This window comes from Epinephelus fuscoguttatus, linkage group LG15 (genome assembly GCF_011397635.1).
Source record: "Epinephelus fuscoguttatus linkage group LG15, E.fuscoguttatus.final_Chr_v1".
In the NCBI taxonomy this organism is placed as follows: Eukaryota; Metazoa; Chordata; class Actinopteri; order Perciformes; family Serranidae; genus Epinephelus; species Epinephelus fuscoguttatus.
This window is the reverse complement of record NC_064766.1, coordinates 26,921,178-26,948,157: the sequence shown is the minus strand read 5'-3', so window position 1 is coordinate 26,948,157 and position 26,980 is coordinate 26,921,178. Positions and strand designations below refer to the sequence as shown.

Genomic DNA, 26,980 nt, shown 5'->3' with positions numbered 1-26,980 from the left:
TTTTTAACCAATGGTATCAACCAAAAAATTGCTGCAACAACATCAGACATAAATAAGCGTGCGAGTGGCCGTCATATACTTCCATTAGGCCAGGAGCCAGGTCCAGCCCTCATGACGTTTTCTACTATCTTTTTGTCCATGATTATTATTTCCTGTTAGCCTGCACCTTGGGCCATCACAAGTTGATAACGAGCACCCCCAACTTCAGGCCATTTGGCCTCAGGGGGCCCAAAACCCCTTTTTTTGACACACTTCTGGCAAAATGATGTAAATGCAAATAGTAGGGCACTACAATTGCATAAATTGTCATACAAGTATGACATTTGGCAGGGAGTGTGCTGACACAAAGGGGAAAGCAGCAACATTAGATTCCCGGGCTTGCTGCCATTTTATTTCAACAAAATGACTGTGTTTGACAAATTCTTAAAAGAAATTATTATTTTTCATCACTTTGTGTTTAACATCACTGCTTCACTTGTAGCAAACGTCCCAAGTTGATAAGCTTCATTTTGAGCCCAAGTTGACCTTTCTGTCTTGAAAATTATACTTACTTTGGCTTAAATTTGTCACTATACCTCAAATTAAAGAAAATTTTCAGTCACTAGACTTCCAAAACACTATGTTTATTACATATTTGTGACTAGAAAAACTTGAGAGACTGTGCTGAGCTGTCAAATTAATCTTCGGGTTCAGAGCTTTCAGAAGAGGTATACCACTTCTATTTGACGTATACCGTTGAACTGCTGTCTCATGCTTAAGATTCCCTGTCCCGCCTCAAAAAGAAAAATTGGCAAGCAAAAAAAAAAAAAAATGCTGGTTCCAGTTTCTCAAATGTGGTTATTTGCTGCTTGTCTTTGTCACATGTGATGGTGGATTAAATATTTTTGGGGGGTTTTAAATGCTGACCGCGCAGGACAAGCAATATAAAGATTGTCATCAGTTTGTCTAGAACACAGCTCTGTAAGGACAGCCTTTTGAAACCTTCTATGTAGAGTAATAAATGTAGCTGAATTTAATGGTGTGTGTGTGAGATCTGAGCATTCATACACAAATATTTCTTCTTTCTTCTGCAGTGCATGTTATTTCAATGTTTTCTGTGTTGGTACTATGTTGTTATAACAGCTACCACCCATAAACGCAAATGAATCATGATTGAGACAGGAATTTGGGACAGGAAGAGCCAGCGAGTCTGCACCTGCATCCACATTTCAGAGCACTCTTTCCTCCTGTTGCACGAGACATTAGTCAATGTTTTGCCGCCGCCTCATTAAATCAGTGGATATTTGAGAAGCTGCTCTAGGTTACTCTGGTGTGACACTCCGACGGTGAAATTTATTTGTCTACAAACTGCTGACCTTTGTCCTCGACGGTCAGAGTTCAACAGGAAGGCTGGGACGGTGTAGGTATCGCATTCTTTCCCAGAGTCAGTTTCTCTTACTTGTGTGTCATCTCTGTACTAAACTTAGATAAGGAAAAGAACAGAGGGCCTGATACAAAGAAGGTGAACCTAAAACACCTTTGTTTATATAGTTTAAGAGTCATAAACTACCCCTAAGACAGAGCACTGGCCTTCTTCGAACAATAGACAAGGACAAAGCCTCTAAAATGCGAGAATCTGTTACGTTCCTCATATTTTAAACGACCAACACAACGCTGAAAAGGAGCATCTCTAAAAACACCTAAAAACACGCCTACAGGCATGTGCTATCTTTAGGGGTGATCAACAACAAGTTCTGTGCTAACATCGTGTTTTTATCTACAGCACTGATGACTATGTACAGTTCAGGACCCAATGATCCACATTATCTGCAAGAAAAGAAGACACACTTCTGAACAAACAAGAACAGGAATGACAGGCATGAGATTACTACACGTGACAACTCGAGGCGAGTTGCATGATCAGGGACCCATGCACGAACATAGACTCAAAAACAGGAACAAGTTGGTAGATATTGTTAAGAAGAAACGCAATAGTGCTGATGCCTGATTCCTCAAGTTACAGTCAGAGAAATGCAACAGTCACTGTGACAAATGCACATTCATGACATTATTGAAGCGTTGACGCACGCAAATGAAAACAGCCTTACTGGAGTTAATAACCACTTTCAAACTGATTAGCACTATCAGGTCGTGACGGTTCTAACAATGAACTCTGCAAGCATTTACTGTGCTACATTCTTCAAGGCCAGGTGACTGATTTTTATGATCGCTTTATAATAGAGTTGAAGGTCTCGGCCAGCCCCGAGCGGGAAGAGGGATGAGGTCGGGACAGGAGGTCAACCAGAGAGAATGAGACTCACAACACAAGCCTGAAAGCATAAAACTTTGAGTGATGTTGCTCGTCCATCCTCTTATGCCTATTAGAGCCCATTAAAGAAGCCCTCCAGTAATTTGGTGTTAGATTTCCATATAGTTTGGAAACTCAGAAGAAAAAAGGAGAGGTCTAAATTGAAGCAGCACTGGCTAAAATATCCTAACTTTTGTTCCTAGTAAGGTGTAAAGGTAACAAAAAAGGACTGGATCCTACATTTCCCACAATGCAACTGCAACCAGAATCTTTCATTATGCTGCATTCCATTCACGTCACACCCGAATTGACCGCATTCCAGTACAAGTTGGACAACAAAGACGTTGCTAGCAATACCCGTTCTAGCCAAACTAGCCTGTGTTAGCAATACCAGTTGATAACAACACGTTACGCTGTATTTTGCACATACAAACACTTGTAGCAACATGTCCACAGAGCAGCTGTACAGTAATGTGTGTATGACTGATTAAATGGGACACAAATGAGACAGAGGTGCTAATAAATAGCTTATTACTAAGGCGTATGCAGCTGATGATGCACAGAGCAGCCATATTGGATTTTGAGGTCAGTGTTGAAGAGGTTTCTTCAATGTTCCAACTCTAAATCTGACTTCAGGGGCGTTCACGTTGAAATTTCCAACTGGGAACTCAGAAATTTTGACTTCCCAGTGCAAATGGAAAGTATCAGTAGACACTTTCAGCCCTCTGCATGCCTGCTTCTTTCTCACTCCACACCTCCAGTCAACTGGGTTCCTGCTTTATTCAAGAGATAATTTTCCAGGACTTTTCCTGTGACAACACTAGTATTTTCTTCTGTGGAAGTCTGATTCAAAAGATGTGCTTTTGATCTTTGGCTTTGACTTTTCTGAGACATCATCTCTTACATGCGTCAGTCTGAGTCCTTAGAAATGGTGACCAATTGATCATAGAATAGTGCAAGCACATCTACATTCATACAGCACTGTGTTAGTACTGGTCCAGTGCCTGTTTAAAATGTGCCTGTGGGGAACAAGCCGATTGTTCAGCCTCCATTATTGCTGCTTATCTGTTGAACTGCTCATCCAAACAACTTTATACTCGACACTTCACTGTGCTTCACTGACATCATCCAGAGTTTCAGCCTTTTGATTTGTGAGGTCATCCAGCCTGCGTGAGCTACCATGTGACGTGATTGAGGGTGTGTTCACAGGGTTTCCACAACATAACCGAGACCAGCCTATTCAAAATACTCTCATAAACTACCATTCGAACATAAATATGAGCCTGAACATAACTTTGTGCTTTCAGATGGCAATTTTATCCACGTAAGAGAGCTCTGATACATGGTCCAAGTGTTTTTATTATTATTCAAAGTAAAATAGGAGAATGTTGAACTACGTTTCCAGATCAGGATTTTCCATGACATTTTATTTTTCACCCTTTTTCCACGACTGGAAAATTAGTCAACGGTTTTCCAGGTTTTTGAAGAGACAAGGGAACCCTGAGTTAACCATGAATGTCTATACCAAATTTTGCGCTAATCTGTTTAGTCGAGATTAAGGATGCATGATAATATCGTTACGTCATTGCTATCAGCCAATATCAACTTTAAAATGAACTGTCAGAATTGGTCAACATGCTTTTTCTTGTTTTGCACAATGAATAAATATTACACACATTGAAAAGTGATGTATCTCATGTCTCCATCTGCTGGTGGGTCACCACGATAAGAGTATACATGCTTAATATCATGTTAATTCCCCTCCAGAAGAGACTTGATAATCACTAAAATTAGGTGGGGGAAAAAGTGGATGTATTGGTATCGGTATCAGTTATCGGCCCAATAAGTTGTTGTATATCAGCATATCAGATATCAGAGAAAAATTCAATATCATGCATCCCTTGCCGAGATATTTGTCAGGATAAGTAAAAAATTGTATGTGCTTGTGGCACTACAGAAAAAGTCAGAGGATCGCCAAAATTATTTGACTTTATCATCTGTGGATCATGAGTGTTCCCTTGTCTCTTCAAAAACCTGGAAAACCGTTGACTAATTTTCCAGTCGTGGAAAAAGGGTGAAAAATAAAATGTCATGGAAAATCCTGATCTGGAAACGTAGTGGAAAATTTAAAGATATTTCTGGACCAAAGTTGTGGCCCAACTGACCAACAGATGGATATTGCCATCTCTAGAGCCACGCCACTAGCATGGCTACACATTGTAAGTGTCAAGTCCGAGCAGTGATCATCCGATGACATCATCAGGGTTATTTTTTCAAATTCTGAAAAGCTCCCTGTAAAAGTCAAAGACAACACTATGCAGCTGTCCACATGCTCTGTGTGGTGCTCCTCATGATGAGTAAACTGAACTTTAAGAGGGGAAAAGAATAAAACGTTAAATTAAAGAATGTCATCACTGAGTAAATTCCAACAAATTTCCCCCAAAAAAACCCTGAAGTAACTCAAGATGTTGCATTATTGGGCATCTAAAGTGAATCCAGAATTACCAGTCATGCCACTGAAAGTCAAAGAACTTTTGGTTTTGTTGTTTTAACATCTGCGCAGCTAAAGAGAGGATGCAGAAAGAAGAAGTGGAGATGAACTGAAATACCCACAACCGATCTTGCATAATTTGAAAAGTACTCTTGTCAAAACCAATCAATTTAAATCAAGTCAGATGAATGAAGTAAATTCAGCGTGGCTGCACAAAGTTTAAAACGGCAAGGCATGAAAGCTGAAATTATTACTTAAAATACATAAAGAATAGAGGCAGGCAGACTCTCAGACAGACGCATTGACTTACACACAGCCAGACTGACTTACAGACCTGCACCACTACACACACACACACACACACACACACACACAAAGGGGTCTGAGATACTATTAATCAGAAGCCACATGAATGGCTGCTCCTCCCTCCGACCACTGCGACTCCGTTCATCTAACAGTTTCAAAGACATGTCGGGCAGAGGAAGAGGCTCGCTTCGTGGGTCACACTGAGGCCACTTCCTCTGCAGCCCACCCTGAATCCCTTCAAAAATGATGTTTGCCTCCTCCTCATCCTCCCTCCGTCTCCCTTTACTTCCTCTCCCTTCATGCTCTATCCATCTGAGCAGGTCGGCTTTGAGGTCACTGGGTCCACCTGGCTCATTAACGCTAGTAGTGTTGTTTATCTTAGAAAGGGGAGTTTAAACCAAGTTTGGGTCCAGATGAAACAACAAAACTGTCAAAACAGGATAAAACACAGAAAGCTGCTTGACTAAAAAACCTAAAACAAGACTCTACTGTGGTAAAGTCTTCAACATATAGGGACATGGGTTCACCAAGCGACAACCTCCAAGGCTGAACAAAAAAAACTGCAGGTCCTCAAATGGCCACTTGAGGCCACCTCCAAATGCAAGTCAATCCTCATAGACCCTCATGTTAAAATGTCCAACTTTACAGCAGAAATAAACGTGTTTACAGCCTGGTACTAATTTTTGTATAAGTCAGTGTTTTCAGTGTTAATTAAGGACATGGCCACTTTAAGTGACAGGTGGGTGCTGTTCGTTGAGAAGTCGCTATTGCAATGACAACACTGGTTGGGCAACCATGCTGTAAACCCTGATACCCAAAGTATAGGTGTAGTCGTAGTTGCCGCTATTTCAGTGTGTTTTCAGTTTATGAAAGTTATTTGTAATGTATAAGTCATCCAAAAAAGTCTTGGTCAGTGTTTGGCTGTCCAAAAAGACCCTCTAAGGAGCTGAATAGTTGGTATGTTTATTTTGTTTTAATGGATTTAAGCCTGTTTTTCGCTAACAAAAATTAGCATTATCACAAAACTTTTTTTACACAGAGATCACACGATCACACAAGTCCCTTTATTTCACCAAACAATTCCCGCATATTGCTGCTTCATTGTGTGATCTTAGATAGCATGCTGGCATTACATGTAGAAAATGTGTCGCACACTCTGGCTCCATACGCATTTCTTTTATTTTGATGATGTTTTGGCCTTTGGGCCTTTGAAACGTCATCAAAATGAAAGAAATGCATATGGAGCCAGAGTGTGCGGCACTTGTTTTCTACAATCAAGTCTATTGCCAGTGATCAGCACCTCACTATAATTTTTGGGGTGCGTCACTTTTATATTTTACAAAAGGCGTTACAAGTAAAACAACAACAACATCGTCGCCCTCTAGCGTGACATATAACACATGCATCAGCAGTGCTTTATAAACAATAACAAGGGCATAACTTGGCAACAACAATCATTTTCCGCCCCTGATAGTTGGCGGCTGATCGCATCTTCTGCTCGATGGGTTGCAGACATTTTCAGCTGCTGTTCTTTGAGTTAGCTGCTAACTGCTGCAAGCTGCTTTTTAAATCCCCTGTGCCAGGTTGCACACATAACAAATCATCAAAACGTCAAACCCATCCTGTCCGTGGTCCTTTCCTACCAGCTGTCCCTTTTACACAGACATTGATTCGGCGCTGTTACTACCTTCACTATCGGCTTCAAGGGCAGACAACTCTGTCCCCCCATTCTCCGACTGTACCTTTAATAAAGTACAGCGAGATGGAATAAAATTCCCACCTTGAACAGTCTGTGTGAAAGGGGCTATAGTTAACCATAGCTGTAAATGCACCATGCTAACCAAGCTAGCAGCTAGTGTTAGGTTCATCTCCACCTTCTCATCCAAATACAGTCACTTCTGGTTCCAAAATCCAAGATGGTGAGAGCCAATATCCAAACTCCAAGCTTCAAAACAGGAGTTCACAAACCAGTCGTTGACGTCATGGTGGCTACATCCATTATCTTTGCACAGTCTATGGTGTACGTGGAGATGTAATCATTTTTTCCCAAATGGAGTCAGTATGAAATTCTGAGGCTGATTGCTCCTAATGAGAAAATAAATGTTCCACACAATCAGATAAGTGTCTAGTTTTCCAATATGAAGCTGGTGCAGAGGGAACATTACCTGTTTGTTACAGCCCACAGAGGTAACTGCACAAGGAGCCACTGTACGAGAACCACTTCTGGACAAAATGTGTGGCCAGAACAGAGCAAACGACTCTATATATCACAACCAAACAAAGACTCAGAGCTCTTTAAACCTGAGTCAATTTGACAGAGTGTGAATGAGGCACCTGATTTCAGCAGCTGAGCCTGTGGACAACGAGACAGGCGGTGATTGTGCATCTCTCAGACACCTGTTTCTGCTTGTTTGAAACACAGACACATAGTGTGGCGTCGGACAAAAACTTTGGGGCCCGAGGATTTTGGGGGTTTCTCCTCACAGACACTAGATGCGAGCCACTATGCCACAGGTGTCAAGCTCTTTTCCAGAGTTCAGACTAGGCCTCAGCGAGGAAGCACACACACTGGCCTTTGTTTGGGATGCCAGCAAACTTCCCCATAGACTCATAAAGGGCGCTAGAATCCATCAAAGTGTCACTGTTTTTCCAGCCTGCTCACACACACAGCTGAATTTACATGCTGATTCCTCTATAAGTGTTATGAATGATTCATTTGTAATTGGAGCCTTGAAGATGAAATGCATGCAGCTTGCTGCAACCTGAACTTTGCTCCAGTTAGTTTCAAAGCACATGCTACTGAAACAACACTGCCAACATGTCCGTATTCAAGACAGGTTAACACATCCACAGGAAGTCATATTCACTCCTATTCTTCTTTACCTGTCTGACAGGAAGCGTGTTTATGCCGGTTGGATTCCCTCTTCCCCTCTGACAGGATATGCCCATATTTGGGCAACAGTGTTATGAAATGCCTTGTGCTGTATGTCAGAGGAAATAACATAAGTGAGGAGAGTTTGTGTCCTAACAAAAGGTGTGCCTTCCTGTGTGTGGGGGGACTTCAAAGCACTTTGCACAGACTGAAGGACTGGCTTTGCATAATATTCCTACAGATACACAGCAGAGGGTACAAACCCTGAAAAACTAGGTGATCACATGTACAAAACCTCTCAAGACCTCTCATAGACACCAAGTTTCTTTTATTCTGAAATGCATGCATGGAGTAAAGTATCAACACAGCAGTGGTTCCCAACCTTAATCCTTGAGGGACCCCTTTTCTATAATTTACTAAACTGATGACCCCTGACTGAGTGACATGTTTTATGGATAATTCATATCATATCCTCCTGAGACCCTGTGTCCTCATATGAGGACATCATAATTTGGGTCAGCCTCTGTGGTTGTTAAAGCTCCAGTAGGTTGCTTTTTCACCAAATATGACAGAAAGTTATTTTTATAACTGTCACTATATCTTGACAATAGTACATGAGGTTATGATAATCTATGAAAAAAAAATCATCTACCTCCTCATATTGTTCCAAATGGCATTTGCAAGAATCACAAAAACAACTAGTCTGAGCCGAAGAGTCTCTGATGAACTGTCAAACTAGAAGAAGAAGAAGAAGAAGAAGAAGAAGAAGAAGAAGAAGAAGAAGATATACTTAATTCATCCCTGAGAGGAAATTTATTTTTTGTACATACACACGGGCCCGAAATAACAGGACTTATACTTGCATTACATGGAGAGATGTCAGAGCGAGGGAGCTGCCTTGGACAGGTGCCCCAAGCAGTTGGGGGTTGAGTGCCTTGCTTAAGGGCACCTGTGCCCAGGAGGTGAACTGGCTAGAGTTGTACCGATACCGATACCAGTATCTGAAATGCCTCCGATACTGCCTAAAATGCGGTATCGGGTATTGGCGAGTACAGCCTATGACCAATCCGATACTACGTAATGCCTCACGTCATTGTGCATACGCACGCTACAGGCAAATGAAACGGAAATGGAGCGGAGTTTAAAAAGCGTTCTACTGTTGCCTTTAAAATGTCTTTTTTACCAAATTGTGTGGCTGCACTTTAACCTGTGTCTTAATCTGTGTCATAATAATAATAAAAAGTTTTATGGCATTCATTCTACTATTATGTATTTATTTCTTAATATTTTACATAGAGTTTTAGGAGTTGAGACATACAACAATTCATATCCCATCCATTTTTATTTTACGCGCTGGTATCGGATCGGTACTTGGTATCGGCAGATACCTAAGGTTCAGGGATCGGAACCGGTATTGGTGCATCTCTAGAACTGGCACCTCTTCAGCTACCCGTCTATGTTCCATATTTGGTCTGGATGGTGACGAACCGGCACCCCTCCGGTTCCCAACCCAAGTCCCTATGGGGCCACTGCAATGCTGATCAAGCGTTGATGTTATTGCGTTTCCTATTTCTCGCTTCAAATATTTTCAGAAACATATTTTAGTGTACTGTTTAGCTGTAAAAGTTCGTGACCCAGCGGGCAGTGCTTCATTTTGGGTTCATCTGTCTTCAACATAATGGTCGGGTCATAGACTTTATCATTTTACAGCTAAACAGTACACTAAAATATGTTTCTGGAAACATCTGAGGTGAGAAATAGGCAACGCAGTCGCAGAATCTTGATTCATATTTGATCAGTGCTGCCTAGTTTGACAGTTTGACCACAGTTCACGAGCAGTGATTGACAGCCGATCTATCTAAGACGACCTGATTGCACATATTCAGAAATACTGTGACTGTTTTTGACTGTATTTCTGTACTGAAGTCTTGTCTGACTTAATCTTAATTCCTTGCCTCTATAAAGCACTTTATTTAAAAGTCTAAATATAAATAAGGTTCAAAAAAAGCATATTAGTAGTAGTAGTACTATCACTGTGTGTGTTGTAACTGCATGTAAGTCACCAACAAACATCTACAGAGTGCCCCTCACCTGTCCTGTCTGCCTCTGTTGGTAACTATAGAGTCTTTCCAGTAAACAATCCAGACAGTAACACGATATACAGGGGTGCACACACACACACACACACACACACTCTCTCTGAGCCGTCTGACAGGACAAATAACTGACTCACATCGCAGGTGCAACAAAAACAATGTGCTCCCTCTCTCTGCAGGAAAAGGCCTTTCTCACACACACACACACACACACACACACACACACACACACCTCACCCTCTCATGAGAATCAACAGAAATGACTAAGTGTAGAGCACACCTTTAATAAAAGCTTACAGTATGTTTGGACCACCTGGTAGTCCCACACTGACAGATGGTGGGTGTGTGTGTGTGTGTGTGTGTGTGTGTGTGAGAGAGAGAGAGAGAGAGAGAGGGAGAGTGAGAGTGAGAGAGGCCTTGTCACATTTTCCTTTGTGAAAGTGGGAGCTCTGAATGTTTTTTTTTAAGCAGCCGGCGTCTAAACGAAGGCAGGATGCAGTCAGAGTGCACCACCATGTGGCAGAAAAAAGGTACTGCAGACTTGTGGATGATCATAACCATATAAATCTATGACTGTCCTCAATATTAGGACGCTATATCTGTATTTAGTATTTCAACTGTATGCACTGAAACCTGATAAAAACAGCGTGCATGTTTTATGAATAATAGCAATGAATATGTTGCAAACTAGTCACACAGAGCACCAGTGTTTCCTCTCTACTACTTAAGGGGCTGACTTCAAATTATGAAAAGTATTTAAAACACACACACGCACACACACACGCACACACACACACACACACACACACACACACACACACACACACACACACACACAGCTCTCAAAGCAGAACCCACAGAATGTGCCTTAAGGCCCGATGTTCTGTGAGAGACACACTATTCATTTGTTCCAACAGATAGCTGCTGGCTGTTACGACACCACCAAACATCATCCACCCCTGTGACATTACCACCACATCCCCTCATGCTGATCACTCTGAGGAGTGTTGGTGTTTCTTGTTTTTGAGAAGCTGGCTGTAAACAGAGAAATGCATCTCTTCACTTTTAATCCGACGCTGTTAGTTGGCAGCAGGTTTCTCCTCCTGTCTGCGATCACAAAGTAAAGAAAAGGTGGAAAACGGAGAGACATTCCTGCATGTGTCAGGCCAAAGATCGACTTTCTAACTGTCATCACTGATCTATACATACATTCTTATTTTCAATGTATTTCTCTGTCTGTCCACTGCCCTAATAAACAAAGAAAGAGCCCTGCTACACTGGACTCAAACATGTTTTCTGTTTGAGTCCTAAATAAGTCCATTAAAGGAATACTTCATCCCCAAAATGACCATCTGTACGTCAGCTCCTCACCCTGTGTTACCTTCAATTCATGGGGAAAACGTGGTTTTTCTTTCACGCCTCCTCAGAGAACGAAGAATCCAAAAATAGAGAACATTTTTGATGAATTTAAGTAAAGGAGGGCCACGTTTAACAACAGCAAACTGTATCAAAACATCCGTTAAACTCTCACACAACTCATGTAGAATAATCCAAGTTTCTTTCATCCAGTCATATGCTCAGTATTTCTCAAATACATGTATTTTTGCTAAAATCGTAATATTCAAACACTTCTGCAATTCATTTCCATAAACTGCTTAAACTGCTTTTTACGTTCTTAATTATATCAAGTGTTTAGAAACAAAATATTTGCATTTCTTTTGAGTTTTTGTCAATAATACTTTTATCATTTTTGCATAAATGCAGAAATTTTTTAAATATCATGGTTTTCGAGAAAAAACGTTGTTTTATTAAAGGATCAACTGCACGCTTCTTCATCCCCGGGCAACCATTTTTAACTTTTGTGGCAAATATGGAAGCTGAAAAATTGTAATGAAACACACTTCTTTTTTTTTCTTGTCTGTTGGATTTCCTTTGACAGGTCTGGCTTTCTCTGTTCGATCTTGTGCTGATGGCTGGGTGTGGTGGCCTTTTTGTCCTCTCTGGTTCTGTGTTTGTTTATTAATACTCTGTATATTTTTATTGAATTGCCAATAAATATACCTTGTTTAAAAACAATATCATGGTTTTCCAAAAATGAAGGTTTTCCTCCAAAATTCAACATAACATGAGCTAAGTAACTGAAATACAAATGATCATACGGGGGGTGAAGTATTCCTTTAATATCAAGCCAGTCTGAAACTAGGCTACAAGTGATGGTCATCAATCTGTTATCTGTTACCACTTATCCTTTGGAGCCTATCCCAGCTGACTTTGGGTGAGAGGCAGGGTACACCCTGGACAGGTCACCAGACTATCACAGGGCTGACACATTTATAAAGACAATTCATTCACACCTACGGACAATTTAGAGTCAACAATTAACCTGCATGTCTTTGGATTGTGGGAGGAAGACTGAGTACCCGTATAAAACCCACACTGCCACAGGGAGAACATGCAAACACCACACAGAGAGGCCCAAGCCAGCCAGCAGGTTCAAACTCAGAACCATCTTGATGTGAGGCGAAGGTAACAAACCACTGCACCACCATGTCGCTCCATAAAATTCCTCAATTAGTGAAAAGCAGGTTAACATAGGGTCAACAGTGCAATGAAATGTACCGGAGAGAACCGGTCAGCTCAGCTGTTAACAAAGTCACAATAAAGATTAAGAGACAATAAGATGTGATAACATGAATAATAAAATAAAATATGGCACTATATACAAAAGTGAAAATGAGGATTGTGTGTAAAAGTAAGTAACAAGTTCATCCAACAATACTGCACAAATGTAATGAGAAAAACAAATGAGGAACGGAACCAACAATATTAGTTGTTGTATCTTTTCAGATGTTTAAAAATAAAATGTAAAATATTAAAAAGAGAGAGCTATGAGACAGGAGAAAATGGACCGAGAACTATGTACATACATTAATAAGAGACTCTGTGTGTGAGTGACGAGTGTATACAAGTGTTACAACAGTACTGTAGTATACAGTATACAGATTCAGAACTACTGGATAAAGGTTCATTAATGTATAAAAAAAACATTACCCAGAGACTAACTGAGTTCTGCCCAAGGCTGTCTGTTCTCAGTGACCCACACATGACATCTGACTGTGGAGCCAGGGACGTTATTCAGACCAGTGTAATGGTGGGAAATTATAATGAGAAACTGGAGGAAATGGGGTGAGCCCTCTTTTAAGAAATGGCTCACAGAGTTCGACAGTTTCACCATATGAACAAATCTCTTTAGGTTCTGAGGATAGGACGGAGAAATATGTGGTGAAGTGGAGAAGCTACTTGGTGTACATTGCTGGTGTGGATGAATCTTATACGCCATGTGCATGGTGCTCTGTTTCAAACTCTGAGTGTCTGAGAGCTTATCTGCTGCTAGTAGATCAGAGGAGATTGTGGTGCATATTTATGTATTGTTATTTAAACGTTTTACATTATTATTTTATGTAGTTAGTGTGTTTTTTTCCCATCTTATGTGTTTACATCTACCCTAAAACTTCAATTAAATGCCTAGTCCCAATTAAAGGCCCAGTCCCTTCTGCTGGCCCAGTGTGGCTACACATTGACAAATACAAGCCTGTCTCAATTAGAGGCCTGTTCTGGTCGCCAAGCAGTTCAGTTTTATAGTTCTTTGGATGTATTAAAGGGGGTTGTTGGCTACCTCAAATGATGTGTCCATTCCTCGATTACCCTGTAAGTAATTCATCTTCCTTTAGTTCATAAGGGTTCTCAGATCAAAAGAATCAAGTGGTGTTGTGTCGGTATGCCAGGTGCCGTAACTCTCTCTCTCTCTTTCTCTGATGCACTGTCTGATGCGAGGTTAGATCAAATGAATGATTCATAATTGATATGTTATCTGAGTATAATTTTATTTAATTTTTATACAAGTAATATTCATACTGGTTTAATAAACAATCTCATTGTATTTCCTGATGTTTTCTGACTAACAGTTTTGTGTGAAAGGAATTAAAGGCCTGTCCCAAATAAAGTGAAACAAATATAAAGAATGCACATCCTCCGAATCAACTTATTTCAATCGGTGCTGACATCAAAGGGAAAACTCCGAAAACTTCCCACTCCGTGGGAATAAAGCACAAGAGCAGCAATACATCGTGTGCGACAAATCCTGATTTCTTAAGCTGTCCCAAATAAAGGCCTGTTAATTTCAGTGATTTACACAAATAATAGCCCGGGCTACTAATTTAGTAATAATAATAATACAAAAGTAAATACAATAATGATAATAAATAATACTAAATTTTACAATATTTGATTTATTAACACTCTGTGACACTGTTTATGTTCGAAAAAAGCAATTAAATGTTAATATTAGTAATATTATCAATATTAGTATTGCAGTATGAAACAGTACTGAACAAAGGAACCAGCCATCTTTAAAGTTTTTCGTAACACAGCTGCTTTTCCTGCTGAGACAAGTCAAAATATCTGCTGTGAAAAACGCTCATGGAGAAAAGCAAATCCTGACATGTCAGAAGTTGGAGCCAGCAAAGTTTAGCATTTTGCCTGAAAAAAGACAATTTATTGATTAAAAAAGTTGTTGATTAATTTTCTGTCGGACGACTATTTAATCAATCAGCTCATCTTTTCAGCACAGGTTGCAAAATGGTCATGTTTTACTTGTGAATCGAAAATATAGGACAAACATTACTAATGTCGACTGATTCAATCTTGGGTTTAGACTGTTGTTGATAGAGAAAAACTTTTGTTTACATTTGTGTGAAATATTACATCATATATGATATTATCTAACATACCAACACATCTGCTGCCAACACTCCCGCCTGTGAGTTCTCTGACGAGCACTCAGCTTCTCAGCTCATTTACTAACCTTGACAGTTTGAGGGACAGTTGCAAATCTAACCTCAGATCAGTGTCAATGAGGAACTTCAACCTTGGACACAGTTTACACTCTACACACACCTATCTTATCTGCTTCCTGCTCTCTGTCCAATCAGAGTGGAGGATGAACAGCCAATGTCCAGAGCTGGCTGCACACTGAGGCCTCCAATAAAGTCTGTAGTTTGCTTTGGTATTATTCTGCAACACAAGGGGCTCTTTACACTGGTACTATGTTTTGTGACAACACTGCTACACTCACTTTATTCATGTGTTAAGTTCAGTTAATTCATGCAGCATTCTGATTGTCATGGTATTAAAAAAATAGCTAGGATGCATAATAAATAATAATGTGTGTACACAGATCAGTATCGCTCCACAGCTGAGACCAAAACTCAATCTAAACCAACTTAAAGGATATTCAGCTATTAAAACTACAAAGAGGAAGAGAGACTCAAGATGGCGCTGTTGCTCATTCCCACCATAACCTGTTGTTATGCACATGTAAGATGCATGCAGCTTTAAACATGTTAGCATACATGCTAAGAAGATTCCTCCAAAAGCTTTGTTTCCTCCAGAGAGACATTCTGGCCTTCTGTTTTAACTCATAACATGCCGTCACAGGCCCTCAATGCTTGATGCTGTAGGTGGCGGCAAGTCACAACATACCACAGTCTGTCATGAGTTATTGCTTGAAGATTTTTTTTTTTTTTTTTTTTTAACCCAAAAGCCAGTGAACGCACCACAACTGATATTGGGAAAATAAGTGTTTGTTGTTTTAAAAAGATGCTGTAAAGCTTTCTGAAGCAAATTGTGATTTGTGATATTGGGCTTTATAAATAAAATTTAATTTAAATTTTACCTCATTAAGAAAAAACTTTGTTTGAACCAGAAAGCCTCCAATCAGCACGTGAATGATGATAGGGATGAACCAATCTGTCTTTTTTATTCCTGATACCGATACACGGGCTCTGGGTACTGATCTGATACCAGTGTTTTATTTATTATTAAAATTGTATTTTTTTATTTACCTATTAATAATTTAATTAAAAGTGAATCGGATCACTCTTTAATGTGTACAGCAACATCAGGCTTCACGTGAACATCTCTTTCCTAACTTTGTAAAACAAAATAGAACAGATGAATACATAGACATAAATTTATCATGTACCAACTTGGTAAAATAAAATAAAATTTAATTTAATTTAATTAAAAAAAAAAGATATAAAATGAAATAAAATAAAATAAATTAAATTAAATTAAATTTAAAAAATCTAAATTAACTGTGATTCCATTGCAATTCAAGCATAAGCCATTTTAATGCAGTAAAAAAAATGGTCAAAACACTAATGGGAATTAAAATCTAGCTGTGTGCTCAGATGTAGATCAGCACCACTGTCAACACTGCCAGATCCAGCTAAATGAGTCGGTATCGGCTAGGGTTGCAGCGATATACGGCTTTCATGGTATACCATGATATGAAGGTTGACAGTGTACATTTGCTTATCTACGCTATTGAAAAAGAAAAATGCAACTGGAGGGAGAATTTCTCGTTTATCTATTTCATAGTTATTTTCTATGGGGAGACTTTTTACACATACCTCCATTAACAAAATGGTTTCAAGTTTTAATAAAATGTTTGTTCAGCCAAGAATAACCCCTCCATTTTCATTCCTTTAAGGGTTATTCTGACTGATGATAATATAAATTCTGTAATACCATAAAACCGCAACACTTTCTGAGACGGTTATCGAACCGTGAAAATCTCATACCGTTGCAACCCTAGTATCAGCCTGATATCGGTGCATTCCGAACAGTCCAAGAGAGTCTGACTGTTTGTTGACCTGAAACAATCAGTCAATCAATCAATAAGTCAAAAACATTAATCAAACTAAACTGTTAAACATTTGTTGACTGCAGCTTCTAAACTATGAGGATTTACTGCTTTTCTTTCTTTTATAATATTGATAGTGGAATACACACAAGGCTGCTAGGTTCTATTCCTTTACTTATCACGAAGAATATTGATTTATCAGCTCTTTCCAGTGGAACAGATAACGTCCCCAGCAAAGATAAGCTATTCACCCCCGATGAACTGGTTTCACATTACAATGATGGACATCATCATCTTTTAAATGTTCTTGCTCCTTTAAAAACATGTCTGAAAACACACCTTTTCAAGCAAGTCTGATTTAACGGTGACACACATATGGTGACCTGCTCTGGTGATGACTTCATGAAAGTATGTGTATGGTGGGGGGTTTGTGGAACGCACTGGGTGGAGAAATCAAAGTAAAGATATCAGAGAGTTTAAAAAGAAGTACGAAGAAAGTATTTTCACAAGGTACAGACATGATTCGAGGGAATGTAAAGGACACTCAGGGTGAGACTGTTGTCAGTATTCTCAGTTCGTACTTTTGTATTTGTTTTATACATGGGGTAATCAAGTATTAAGAAGTGCAGTGGTGTAAATGTGTGGTTGATCAATGTGATGGATTAGTATAGTTTGGGATTGGGTGCAAGGCTAGACAATCATGTTGATTCTTCCTACTTGTTTTCGGACATGAAATGTTAATTTATGTTTCTCATTGTAAGTCTGTTCAGGATTTATTGTTTGTCTCTGTTTTCTAGGATTATATTCTACAATATATTCTGTTCTATTTCATTTTTTTAAATATTCCAAATAAATAAATCAAACTTTATACCCAATATTTATAATTATGATTTTTTTTTCTCGTCATTCGATCAACTTTTGAATATTACGGAATTGTTTGATTTTGTGATCTATGGATATACTGCTGTTTGTTTTTTAACTGTGTCTTGTTAAGTGACCGAGGGCTCATTATTCTAATTATTCTTATTGTTATTATTATTATTATTATTGTTATCATCATTTTTATTATTATTGCTTTTAGTTCTAAAAATGTAGTTCCTTTTATAAATAATAATAATACTAATAATAATAATAATAACATATTTTATTTATGAGCACCTTTCAGAGCATTATTATTGTTATTATTAATCCTTTTAGTTCTAAAAACGCAGTTCCTTTTATAATAATAATAATGATAATAATAATAATAATAATAATAACGCATTTATTTATCGGTACCTCTCAGAGCATTAGTATTATCATTATTATAATTATTATAAATAATTCATAAATTATAATAAAAAAGTTTCAAATGAATAATAATAATAATTATTATTATTATTATTATGATTATCATTATTATCATTATTATTATTATTATTATCATTTATGATCTGTGGATCTTGTAAAGTGACCGTGAGTGCTCTGTAAGGTGCCCATGAATAAAATTAATCATAATTATTATTATTATTATCATTATTATTACTGTTTTGACAAAAGCTACTTTAAATATGTACATTTTAGCCAATCAAAAAAGGAGAGATTAGTAATCAACTATAAAGTAATAACTAATGACTATAAAGTAATAAAGTAATTGTTGCAGCAGCCCAAGTTGTTCCCTTGTGAGGACTGGGCTTCAGATCACACACGCCTGAAACCAAAGTAAACTTATTTTATTATTTCTATCCTCATTCACAGTAGTGTCATCAAAAATGTTGATGGTTCCAATACTCCACAGTATCGATACACTGGTACCAGCTGCACTTTCTTTTTATTGTTTTTGTTTATCACAGTATTTCTGATGTTCTCTGCTACTAAGCACGAAAAGAAAAGTTGCTGTCATCATGTCATAGTCTTGTTGTATTTATCTTCTCAGGGGAAAAAAAAGCATAAATGTCACCTTTTCCCCATGGTATCAAAGATCAAATTCCCCTGATCCACAGTTCACTGATTTGAGACTGAAACCATGATGGCTAAATGTTACAGGACCTTTAAGGTGAGCTCTGGTGCTATAAGGAGGAAGTTGTGGTAATAAAGCATTCCTCTGTGGATTAAGTGCTCCTTGGTTGGGTGGAGACGCCGGTTCTAACTTTCTGACTGTCAAACACGACTACAGAAGCTTCAGCGTAAAGGCCGAGGGGAGGCAGAGACACACAGAGAGCAACGCTTATGAATCACAATCAAAACCTCCTGACACATTTACAGGAATGAGTAGAAATTAGGCCTGATACACTACCTTGCTTACCTATCTGAGATGGTTGCTGTGACAACACTTCCTGCTTGGCTTTGGGTACATGTGAGTTTGATGTCAATCTGATTAGCAGCTGAGCACTAGCAGTGCCCCACTTCCTGAAGCCTGCAGTGACAAACCATCTCTCGTCACCTTTGTGCTCTAACGTTTCACTCTCGTCAGTTTTTCATTAGTCAGATTAAAAAATAAAACAATGTGTTTGAGAATGTTCCAGCTTCAGAGTGCAAATGTAACTGAGAGGGTCTATTTTAAAGCCAATAAAAAAGGACCCTGTAACGCTTGGTATTTCATGAAAGCAAGTAATTCTGCTGCCAAACCAACAGATGGGTGTGACTGTATATCCGCAGTGTCACCACCACCACTCCTCTCAGTACATCTGCTCCCGGGTAGGGTGGAATTCAAGTAAACCGCTGTAGGCCAGGCCTTGTGACTACCAGCAAACACAATGCAGAGCATGCACAGACACACACACACACACACACACACACACACATCACAAACACACACTCCAACAACTCTGAGCTACAGAGGTGTGTAGTTATGTTTATCCATAGTAATAATAATGTCTGTTTTAGACTAACCCAGCAAAGTTAAGACTTTGTAAATAGGGTTGTTCTTTATAAGACATGGGAGTTGTTAAATAAGAAATGTTTGTATGTATTGTGGTGATCACTTGTAATGCAAACATTTCCTACTGTGCTGAAATTTGGGGAAATGCATATAAAACAAATAAAGATCCTATAATTCAACTTCAGAAAAGAGCCCTCAGAATAATACATAAAGCAGGTTTTTGGGAATTTACTTATCAACTGTTTATAGCATCCTAAACCTTAAAATTTCTAGACATCGTGTATTTAAAAACATTGAAAATAAAAGAAAATTGAATAAAAGACAATAAAAATAAAAATAAAATAAAATAAATGTAATTAAATTTAATTGAATAAAATTTAATTATATTAAATTACATGAACTAAAATTACATAAAATTACACAGAATAAAATAAAATAAAATAAAATAAAATTAAATTAAATTAAATTAAATTAAATTAAGAGAAGGAAATTATAATTTAAGAGGATTGTTTTTTTATGAAACATGTAAAGTGAGAGCCAATGTAAAATACAGATGTGTTTCAGTTTTGGGAGTCAAACTACGAACAGACTCAGTGCTGATTTGAAACTGTGTTGCTCCTTAAGCCTTAAAATGTAAAATGGTTAAAATGTAAAATACTTGTGGATTGTAATTTAGAGTATATATGTATTTAATTTTATTTTATTATTATTATTATTATTATTATTATTATTTGGTATAGTTGATATTCTGAGTTATACTTTGGTTAATATTTGACAGGCAAAAATAAGCCTGGGGCTTCAGCCTATTCCTTTTTTGGTTTTTAACTGTGAGAAAATTTGTGTGAAATAATCTTTGTTTCTCCAGATGTATGTAACCGAAATAAAACAACCAATACAACCACAGATGTTAAATGGACAGTAACCACTGTAACAGTTTGGTATAATCTCTAACAGTTAAAAAACCTATATTGCTTCACAGTATATCGTCATATTGCAGAACCCACTGTCAAGTTCCAAAAGTGTGCATTTAATATCTCAATTTTTTTATCTAGTTTACTGCAGTTAAGGGTGGGAATCACAAGAGGCCTTTCGATTATCACGATGCTTAAGTCACGATACAATATTATTACAATATTAAAAATGTGCGAAATGCTGAGTAATGCGATAAAATACATTGCAATAAAATACCTTTTTTATCTATAAATTGTGTCCCAAAAGATAAACATTATCAACATCTGCTATATCCAATAAAATAAAAAGTTTTCAGTCTGTCCATCTCACTTAGATGATTTTTTTTTTTTTTTTTTTTTTAAAGATATTTTTTGGGGCATTTTGCCTTTATAGATAGGATAGTCAAGTGTGAAAGGGGGAGAGAGAGAGGGGGGATGACATGCAGCAAAGGGCCACAGGCTGGATTCAAGCCCAGGCCGCTGCGGCAACAGCCTTGTACATGGGGCGCCTGCTCTGCCACTAAGCCACCAACGCCCCAACTTAGATGATTTTTATTGCAGAAAAATTTATCTAGCGAACTTAAAAAGTCATTGATTTTATTATAAAGTTTAATTTGTACTTGTAATATTCAGAATTTATAAAAATAAAATGGCGTGTTGATACGATATCTCCACACAAATATATTGTGATGCTACACTGTATTGATTTTTCTCCACCCTTAGTTACTCAAACAACAAACATGTAGGAATTTAAAGTCTCTGTATGAAACATTGGAGCATCAATATAAAGACTGTGAAGTTTATGCTTTGTTAAATATTGTGAGGACCCTGCTCTGCTGCCTGTGCCTGCTGCAGTGGTCAAGTAACGGTATTTGGACAAACTAGTCATGCTAAACAACAGAGAACTATCTTGTTATTGGATTGAGGGCATACACTTTGGTTTCAGAGGTAACAGAAGGCGTACCTCAGAAGATGGCTCCCCCGTCTCACACAGCGTGATGTAGTTTCCCATTCAGTATAGCAGCAAACCAATATTTACTATGCAAAGATGCAGTGGAGTGATGGCGTCCTGAGCAAAGAATTAAGTCACGCAAACGCTGTGTGTTGTAATCCGGGCTTCTCTTTTTGTGCTTAAAGGTGGACGGTCCAGCTACGCGTGCATGTAAGTCCCATGTGTATCCCACTGGCTAGCTAATCACCACCTATCTGCACCACTGATACTGAGACGTCCTAGTCATGGAAGCATAGCCCTCACATTCAACTTTGCCCCCAGTTAACACTGCTTGCTCTGTTAGCACTGACTCAGCTAGCTCCATGTTGAGAACTGTGTGCAGTCAGCCTGAATCACTATGAATCACAGACCTCCAGTGACAAAGCTGTTGCATGTCTGCTTGGGTTTGGATAATACCTAACATTTGAGAACTTAATCTTTAGTTTAATGAACAAAAAAACATGTTTAGGGCAGTCTGTCTGAAAATGTCTATCACAAAGTCCACGGTGATGTCTTTAAATGTCTTTAAATAAAGATACTCAGTTTACAATGAATAATAAAACAGAGAGAGGCTAAAAATATTCACATTTGAGAACCTGGAATGAAAGGATATTTGGCATTATTGCTTTTAGGAAAACCAAAAATATTCGCTGACGATAAAATAGTTAGGAATTAATTTCTTTCTAATTAACTAATTGATTATATAACTAATCATTTCAGCTCTAAACACGTCTAATAATTACTAAACTTAATAAACAACATGCTGAGGAAAACACTGGCACTGAAATCTATCTCAGGAATTAATTTTAGGACTGCAATCATTTGTTACTCTTTCTAAATTAATCTATTTATGAATAAAATGTTAGAAAAAAGTGAAAAAATGCATGTTATATTTTCTCAGAGCACAACGTCACATCTTAAAATGGCCTCCAAACAACAGTCCTAAGATATTCAGTTAATAAATGACACAAAAAAGCATGAAATCATCTCATTTAACCAGCAAATGTTTGGATTTTTGCTTTATTAAAACTACAGCAATCAAAATAACTGTTAATCAACTAAACTGATTAATTGAATAATTGTTCCAGCTCTACACAGATTCAAACGTTACCTAGTAGTGATGTACATGACAGAAATATCAGTGCTTCTATAAGACTATAGTTAAAATATCACTGTGAGGGTCAGAAGAGAGTAGAAGTGCTCTTTGATGGGGCAGAAACATGTACTTTAGAAGGTCTACTTTTAGAAACATCAGCCCTGTGTGTGTGTTCACATTTCGAGAAACTATGTGAACCACTCTGCCCAGAAAGGAAGTAGTGAGTTCACTCAAAAGACACTGAAGCAAGCACGCACAGGCACGAACACATACACACCAACTCCTACTTCAACAAACTGTGTACAATGAAAGAGCTGTGGGGAATCCACAGGCAGCACTATGAGGAAACAGATCCTGGCTGACTGTGGCCACCGCTGCGTCTTCCTCCTGCACCAAACTGGCTGTTTGTCAAGAAGTCGCCGGCAGAGCTGCCGATCAAGTCGGGCGACATTCTGTGTCAGAGGAGATGCACGCTGCTTCCAGAGCAGCCTGTTAGCCGATAAGGTATTACAGCATTGGTTACAGCTGTGTGCGCCGCTTCCCACATGATCCCAACAGATCACCCATTGTTCAACAAGTTAAACTCGTATGGAGACATAGAAAGGAGATTAAAAATCCATCCTACACTCAGACTCTCACTGTACAGGGAATCCCCTAACCCTGTCTTCTTCTGTTTATTGTATTAAAGGCACAGTTTGCCCCCAAATCAAAAACACATATTTTTCCTCTTGCCTATAGTGCTTATCAGTCGAGATAGTTTTTATGTGAGATGCAAAGTGTTGCAGATATCAGCTGTAGAGATGTCTGCCTTCTCTCAAATATAATGGAACTAGATGGCACTCAGCTTGTGTTGCCAAAAAATACATTTAAAGAACTCAACAGCAATGTCTCTTTCCAGAAATCATGACCTGGTTACTCAAGATAATCCACAGACCTTGTTGTGAGCTGTTTAAGGTAGGAACTATTTTCTTTCTACTGAACTAACTACACTCGCCAACTGTATCACTGCACAGAAGGAAGTGTGCATCTACTGCTAGCTCACCTAGCACCACTGAGCTAGCTAACGTTACAGCTCAGCCGAGGAGGACGCCGTTAAAGTTCACATAAAATGAAACATAAATGTTCCCAAAGTCAATTCTGTGTCTCTGTGTAAACCGTTTGTCATTATTTTTGTTATATGCCAAATATGTTCATTTTTTTAAAGATCTGTATCAAGGTATTTCTACACCACAATGTTGGTGTGAAGTCATTTCTCTTCCTGTAAAACCAGCTAAAACAGTTTCAAATATTGAAACAACGCTGACTGAGTCATTCTGCCCTCAGGGGACATTTACAAAACTTCATCCAATCTAACAACACTTTGGGCAACCAGCTAACCACACCAGTCATGAAACCACATTTCACCATTTGTGTGTTTTGTAGCTAACAGAGCAATATGGAGATAATAAGAAATGTGTTTGAATCCACCTGGACAAAACCTCTGTTTTCATTTTCAAAACTATGTGGTGATCCTGATCTAACAGCGCAGGAGGTGTTTGGAAAGTCAACAGTCTGTTATAGCTCCGTATTGCTACCTTTTACTGTTTATATCTCGCACTGTCATGAGCACGAGCCTCTTGTCCATGAGTAGATGCACACCTCCTTCATTCAGCAATTACCTCTAGTAACGCCATCCTGACCAAACAGTGTTGCTGTGGAAACATTGTGCCCACTCTCCGGTCTCCTCCCAGGTCGCCTCTGTGAGTGAGCAGCTCAGTTTTGAGCTGTAAAACCCCTTTAGCATTGTTGACTATGTTATCACTGTTAGCACTGTTACAACTGTTAACAGTGGTTAGCAGTGGTGCTAGCATACTTAACGATGCTTTAAGGGGTTTTGCAACCAAAATGAAGCAGCTTATTCATCAGGGTGATCTGGGGGGGTAACCAGAGGGTGGGCATAATGTTTCTGCAACAATACATTCTGCTACAAGCAAGGCATCGAAGGAGCAACGCCACTAGCTAGTTACTTTAGCTTCCAACTGAACTGGGTGGTGTGCAATGCAGAACAGATGAAACAGCATAGAGCATAGAGCTTTGAAATGCAGCACTAAAGCTTACTAAGGCAATGGAGTGCTAGACAACATTGTTTTGTGTGTTTTTTTCTTCTTAAAAATTAAGTGGTTCATGACCAGTTAATGGGCGTCGACCTATCAAAAGCAAAATTAACAAAACTGACATCTCTAGTTTCTATATGAAACTGCTCACAACAAGGTCTGTGGATTATCTTGAGTAACTGGGTCATGATTTCTGGAAAGAGACATTACTGTTGAGTTTTTCAAATGTATTTTTTGGCACTTTGAACACCACAAACTGAGTGCCATCTAGTTCCATTATATTAGAGAGAAGGCAGACATCTCTACAGCTGATATCTCCAACACTCAGCAACTCACACCAAAACAATCTACATTAATAAACAGCACTACAGGTGAGAGGAAAAATATGTTTTTTGGATTTTGGGCTGAACTGTCCCTTTAAGCAGGACACTGTTCCCATCTTGACCGCCTGTCCCCCTCCCCCTGTTACTAATCAATTTACATGCATCACACGTCACGTGAAATCCTGCCAGCGAACCGGGCTAACCTCACTCAGCACATTACCACATTAAACACACATCTCAGTGAGTATTATCTGAGGAACTGTTCTGTCCATTCATACGAGCGCAGGAGATGAAACACTGATTTTGCTAATACAGGGGGTTAGTGTTTGTTCTGAGGCTCATGACCAGACCTGACAGCAGTAGACAAGGCAGCTGCTCATGGACATCAGCATCTTCATTTCTCATGAAACAACAACATATTCCTGCTTTTACCTGTGACACCACTGCATGAGCACACAGACACACCTTTATGTGTCACATAAGTAACACAGCGAGCACTCGTGGGTGTTTTCATAAGAAAGACAACAGAGTTAGTTCATACACATGTTCATATCTGTTTTGCTGAATTCAGAGGCACTTCCTGTTGACTAATGTCCGTTATATGACTGTTCACTCCTTCATAATAAAACTAAAAGCCTGTCAAACCAAAACCAAACCCCTGCCACCACCAGCATGAAGGCAGGAAGTGTGTGATCCTCAGCTTCCAGTGTGTGGTGCGGCCCACTCATGTTGATGGGTGTTGAGAGGAAGCTTTGATGGCGGTGAATGGGGTACTAATGAGTTGGCCTTATCAATGGCCAGTCTGTATTCTGTCCTCCTAATGGCCATGGGGACATCAACAGAGCTGTTGATGCTCCATGTAAACATCTCAGCCACTTCCCTGTGTGGGGGGCCTCCAACTTCAACCATCACACCAGGTTCATAATCTAATTGGTTCATTTGAACTTCAATGTTGCAAGCTTTTACCTATTGCATAATGTAAAGGAAGTGGCTGTTTTGTATATGTGTAAAAGTGCCTTTCTGCTCTGGAATAGTCTGTGTTTTGCTGTCCAGAATAAGTCATTATGTGGCAAACACAGTAGGTGGGCCTGTGGGGAATAATCAGGGCTGAAGGCCCAGACAGCACTGAGCTGCTGAGTAAACCTTGAGCTCAAGCTATCACCTGTTGAATACTATGATCAGGAAGCAGTCAGTGTCATGTTTATGCAAGCTGACAGGAGTCACACATAAGGAAAATGACACAGTGTTTGGTAATAATTCGCTGTGGTGCCACCTAAGTGTTGCATAAACGGATGAAGACTGTGAAAGCTGGCAGCAGTGACAGTAAATATGTCTGGTAGTAGAGCAGACTGAGACCAACTGTTGCTTCAGGTAAAGGCGCAGTAATGTCGGCTGTTAATGTGACAGTGTATGGACACATCTTACCTGGCCGGGGCAATGTACAGGCAGGTCTAGCCGTGTGTCTCCTTCCACTGAAGCCAAACTGTATCCGTCAACAGACTGGGAGGAGACCTTTCCCTCTGCTGTGTCGCTCACGGCGCAATGTCACAACTACACTAATGTGTTTACACCACACACTGAGGACGACCAGCTCGACATGGACCTCACCGCCGACTTCAAAGCAGCCGAGTCGCTCCGTTCTCACTTCCCGCTGACGGTTGGTGTTAATGTTTAATTTCGTTTACTTTTTTTCTCCTTCCCAGTACGACCAGTCTCCCCCCGCTCCTTTCCTTTTCCTCCGCCACTCGGACGCTCCGCGACGAGAACAGCCGAATGTAGTCGGGAGGCGGAACAACCCGAAACACTGCCGGATGTTCAAGCTACCTGCCGGTAATATACTGCTTCCGCTTTAGACTTTCAAAATAAAACTTCAGTTGGTGTTTAGAAAACTGAAAGTAATTTTGAGCTA

At 39.1% G+C, this 26,980-nt stretch overlaps 1 protein-coding gene across 1 annotated transcript in view; it reads right to left on the bottom strand.

Moving 5' to 3' along the window:
* Positions 1-26,519, bottom strand: part of gng12a (guanine nucleotide binding protein (G protein), gamma 12a) — a 53,638-nt gene extending 27,119 nt beyond the window's left edge. Inside the window, exon 1 of the mRNA XM_049599091.1 lies at positions 26,497-26,519. The gene's annotated coding sequence lies outside the window, so the exon portion shown is untranslated. The remainder of the gene's footprint in view (positions 1-26,496) is intronic.
* Positions 26,520-26,980: the final 461 nt, after the last annotated feature.